Consider the following 5,164-nt stretch of genomic DNA (forward strand, 5'->3'; position numbering starts at 1 on the left):
CGCCTGCGCCCTAGGCTGCATATCTTCCTGGGCGGGGAAAAATGTTTGCGCGCGCGCGGGAAGGGTTTAGGCGTGCGCGGGAAAAACTTTAGGTGCGCGCGGGAAAGGTTTGTAATAAAGAACCCGGAAATGTGCCATCTTGTCTCCGCTTTGCGGAGATCAGGCAACAGGGGTCGGCTAATTCCGGGCCTCATGGCTCCGGACACCACAACAGAGGTTGAACTTTCTCCTACCATGCAGGAGACCCCAACTCAGCCTCCTAAAAAAGTTGTACCCCAACTTCCAGTATATCAAGAGGTAACAATTCCAACACCAGGTCAGGATCAAGCTCAGCATCCAATGTCACCCAGCGTTACAGTTCAACCTTTGGACCTGGGACTTACCATCACTCCAGAACCCACTACGGAGGTTGGACATTCTACACCCCTGAAGAAGACTATAGTTCCTCCCAAGCACCCTAAAGTGACACTTCCACATCCAAACCAGGTTCAGACTCAGCATTCAAACCTGACTCAAGCCACAGTTCAACCTTTGGATCTGGGGCTTACCATCACTCCAGAATCCACGACAGACTTTGAACCTTCTACAACCCTGACGACTACAGCTCCTCCTCCAGAACTCCCTGAGGTGACACTTCCACCTTGAGACAAGGGTCAGTCTCAGCATTCAAACCTGACTTAAGTCACAGTTCAACCTCTGGACCTGGAGCTTACCATAACTACAGAACCTACTGCAGAGGTTAAACTGCCTCCAACCACGGAGAAGACCTCAACTCAGCCTCCAGACCTGGGGCATGCCATCACTCCAGAGCCCACTACAGAGATTGGACATTCTATAGCCCTGGAGAAGACTATAGTTCCTCATCCAGACCAGGTTCAGACTCTGCATCGAAAACTGACTGAAGTCACAGGTCCACCTACTGAGCTAGAACCTACTCAGGATTCATTGGTTCAGTCTGAAAGTTATGCCCAAAATAAGGCTTTAACTGCACCAGAGGAACAAAAGGCCTCCGCAAGCACCAACATATGTGAGCTCTCTACCTGCAGAGATGAGACGCTGTTGTGTATTGATCTCAGCCCAAAACAGAGGCTCTGCCAAGTGCCTGTGCTAGAGCCCAATACCTATAATGGCACCTTCACCATCTTAAATTTCCAAGGAAACTATATTTCTTAAATTGATGGAAATGTATGGAAAGCATACACTTGGACCGAGAAACTAATTCTCAGTGAAAATTATTTGACTGAATTACCTAAGGATTCATTGAAGGCCTGCTATCCCTCCAGTATTTAGATTTATCCTGCAATAAAATACAGTCTGTTGAAAGACATACATTTGAACCACTACCATTTTTGCAGTTTATAAATCCTGGTTGCAATTTACTTACAGAACTGAGCTTTGGAACATTTCAGGCCTGGCACGGAATGCAGTTCTTACACAAGTTAATTCTCAATCGCAATCCTCTGACAACTGTTGAAGATCCATATCTCTTTAAACTGCCAGCATTAAAATATCTAGACATGGGAGCAACGCAAGTCCCATTTACAACAATTAAGAACATTCTCATGATGACTGTTGAACTGGAGAAACTGATCTTACCTAGCCATGTGGTCTGCTGCCTCTGCCATTTTACAAATAGCATTGAGGCTGTCTGCAAGACAGTCAAGCTGCACTGCAACAGTGCATGTCTGACAAACACCATACATTGTCCTGAAGGAGCATCTGTAAGGAATCCAGAAGGAGTATTCATGAAGGTGTTACAAGCCCCGAAGAAGCACACGAGCACTGAGGTGACTATTGAGCCAGAGACGGCCTCAGACAGCAACGGCATCAACTTGTCAGTCTTTGGGAGTGGACAGCTAGACACCAATAACGAGAGGGATGTTATCAGTGCACTAAGTTACATCTTGCCTTATTTCTGAGCAGTAAATCTAGATGTGAAATCAATGTTGTTACCGTTCATTAAACTGCTTTCTTCAAATGTGCAAGATGGAGATAGGCCCTGGGTATTTTGAAAAACAATACAAAGAGCCCCTCTCTTCAACCTGTATCCAACAACTCAACTTATGAAAATAAATTGAGAAAGCTGTATTTGCTGGAAAATATGTTAGATGCAGAAACACAAGAAAAAAATCGATGAAGTTAAAAGGGAACAAAAAACTTTCACGCTTATGCAGTCCAGCTTTCTAGGACAAATTTAAACACCAAATCTTTGAAAAGAAATTAGAAACTATCCAGCTACAGGAAAACAGCCTGGCAAAGATTCAAAGTGTAGGCAAAAACCTGCAGAGAGTGAACAGACTCCTCATGGGCCCAAAGAGCATCCAGAAAAGGCACTTGGAAGAGGTGGGAAAGCAGAGCATCAGGAGGGAAGATGGGCCCAGACATTTGCGGAGAACACTGCCAAAGAAAAAAGGCTCAGGAGTCCAACCCAAGGGAGCTGAAACAGCCTCACATAGAGCAGGGGTCTGAGAAGTTCATGGGAAACACCGTCTACACCAAGCCTTCGTTCACCCAAGAGCATAAGGCAGCAGTCTCCTTTGTGCTGAAACTCTTCTCCATGGCAAGCCTTCTGCCTCCAACTCTGCAAAAGCCCTACCTCAGGTCAGAGACAGATCGAAAGACTTAATCTACACCATTTTCATTTTAGAAAATGCAAAGGCTAGAGTTAAAAATATGAAGACTGCTAAACCAATCGTACATTCCAGAAAAAAGTACCGCTTTCATAAAACTCGCTCCCGCATGGGTCACAGAACACCCAAGGCCGAAAAAGAGTTCAAACTTCAGAAAGAAAAGTTATCTTGATAGACCGATGCTCGCAAAGAGGCCTCCGTTCTCTGCAGCGAAGAGCCTATGAATTCCCCTTCACAAGGGGCTTTTTCATCTTTAGGAGACCCGAGCCCTCAGGAAAATGCTCTTCTGGAAGTATTTGCTCCTTCAGAACGTTTTATAGAAAACACTAACGTAAAAAACACAACTGTAAGAAATGCCTTTGAAGAAAACATTTTTATGGAAAACACTACTATGCCAGAAGGCACCATCTCTGAAAACACAAACTACAATCATCCTCCTGAGGCAGATTCCGCTGGGACTGCGTTCAACTTAGGGCCAACTATTACACAAATGGAGACAAAATGGGAATACAACAATGTGGGCACTGACCTGTCCCCCGAACCCCAAAGCTTCAATTACTCATTGCTCTCATCCCCAGGTGATCAGTTTGAAATTCAGCTAACCCAAGCAGCTACGGTCCCTCATCCCCAACAACAATGTGAGCAGGCTCATTTCTCATATTATCCGGACCTTGAAGATGGACTGCTCTGAGACCCACATGCAATTGACCTGTGCCAAGCTCATCTCCAGGACAGGCCTCCTGATGAAGCTTCTCAGTGAGCAGCAAGAAGTAAAGGTGTTCAAGGCAGAATGGATATGGACCAGTGGAAAACTGAGAACTAGATCAACGAGAGCACGGAAGCCCAGAATGAATAGAAAGAGCAGAAGTCGAGTGAGCTCACAAAAGAAGTTCCAGGATATGGCTATAATAACAGACTCATCTTGGCAATATTTGTGACTGAAATACTAACAACTTTAATTCTAGTTTTCTGCCTCATTGAGATTTATTCTCACCGAAGGTCATTACAAGAAGACGAAAGATTCTCAAGGGGCATTTTCAGATTTCTGCCATTGAAGAGATGCTCTTCGCGAAGTGAGACTCAGGTTGGATCTTTCTCACTCAGACAGCCGCTCTGGCTTAAAGATATGTACAAACCTCTCAATGCCACAAGAGTAAATACCAAGCATGGAAGCTGCACAAGAAGTCATCTAATGAGGACGAGATCCTCAACAGGGACCCTGGGGACAGCGAAGCCCCAACAGACAAGGGGGAGGAGAGTGAAGCCCTGCCATAGGAGGAGAACACAGAGTGACCCCAGCCCGCCTCAGGCCTCCTGCAAAAATACTTAGTATAAACAACAAGGGCCATCAGAAAGCAAAGCGGGACTGAAGCCAGCAGCCCACGAGTCCACAGAGGCAGCGAGCAGAGAAAGCACAGGGCCATCATTCCCTCCCTTGTTTCCCAGTCTAGTCACCCAGACCTGAAAACATATCCTCAGGGGGTGGAGATTTTACAATACCATTGTTCTTGGTGGAAAAAAAAATCATTAGTTTATTATATATTGTGCACTGACAGTGACATAGTAGACTTCTTGATCATCTTGAGAAGTCTACGAGACACTAAAAGAATAATCTACTTGTTCAGTTATCTTAACTTTCAATGTATCTGTTTTATCTTTTTGTCTTAATTTTATGCATAGAACTGCAGTGATTCTAACTAAAGTGAATAATAATTCAAGAAGCTTAGGCTCTATTAAAAACACACACACTCATGAATTCTCTATTTAACATGCCTCAATATAGGAATTTAGTCAAAAGTAAATATTTTCCACCTTTACGGTGGTTCTGCCATTTCCAAATTCTTCCTCCCAAGTGCTCTCAATTTTGTTGTGTTGCTTTTTTTAGAAAACATTATCACCACAGCCCTGTTTAAATTTAGGTAATGGCTCCCTAAAGCCTCCATGTTAACGTCTGAATTTCTGACATGGTGCCTCCAATTTTATTCCAAATTCTTTTTTTTTTTTTTTTGAGACGGAGTCTCGCTCTGTCACCCAGGCTAGAGTGCAGTGGCGCGATCTCGGGCTCACTGCAAGCTCCACCCCCTGGGTTCATGCCATTCTCCTGCCTCAGCCTCCCAAGTAGCTGGGACTACAGGCACCCGCCACTACGCCCAGCTAATTTCTTTTTGTATTTTTAGTAGAGATGGGGTTTCACCGTGTTAGCCAGGATGGTCTCGATCTCCTGACCTCATGATCCGCCCACCTCGGCCTCCCAAAGTGCTGGGATTACAGGTGTGAGCTACCGTGCCCGGCCCGAATTCTTATCTCACTAATATTTGTCATACCTTCTATGTTCCTTCCAAATCCTCTTTATCTCCCAAAACTCAGTTCCTCCTCTGCCTTTGCATGTGGTCTATATGGAATGCCCAACTTTTTTTTTGGTAGTGATAGGCCTTGCTCTACTGGCCAGGCTGGAGTGCAGTGGTGTGATCATAACTCACTGTAGCCTCAAACTCCTGGGTGCAAGCGATCCTCCTGCCCTGGCCTCCCAAAGT

The 5,164-nt window shown here is 45.1% G+C and overlaps 1 pseudogene across 1 annotated transcript in view; it reads left to right on the forward strand.

Moving 5' to 3' along the window:
* Positions 1-4,141, forward strand: part of LOC105516886 — a 7,165-nt pseudogene extending 3,024 nt beyond the window's left edge. Inside the window, exons 4-5 of the transcript XR_001002570.1 lie at positions 197-1,979; positions 2,242-4,141. The product of XR_001002570.1 is annotated as a leucine-rich repeat-containing protein 37A-like (transcript). The remainder of the gene's footprint in view (positions 1-196; positions 1,980-2,241) is intronic.
* Positions 4,142-5,164: the final 1,023 nt, after the last annotated feature.

The sequence above is a fragment of the Colobus angolensis genome, unplaced genomic scaffold (assembly GCF_000951035.1).
Source record: "Colobus angolensis palliatus isolate OR3802 unplaced genomic scaffold, Cang.pa_1.0 Scaffold293, whole genome shotgun sequence".
Lineage (NCBI taxonomy): Eukaryota > Metazoa > Chordata > Mammalia > Primates > Cercopithecidae > Colobus > Colobus angolensis.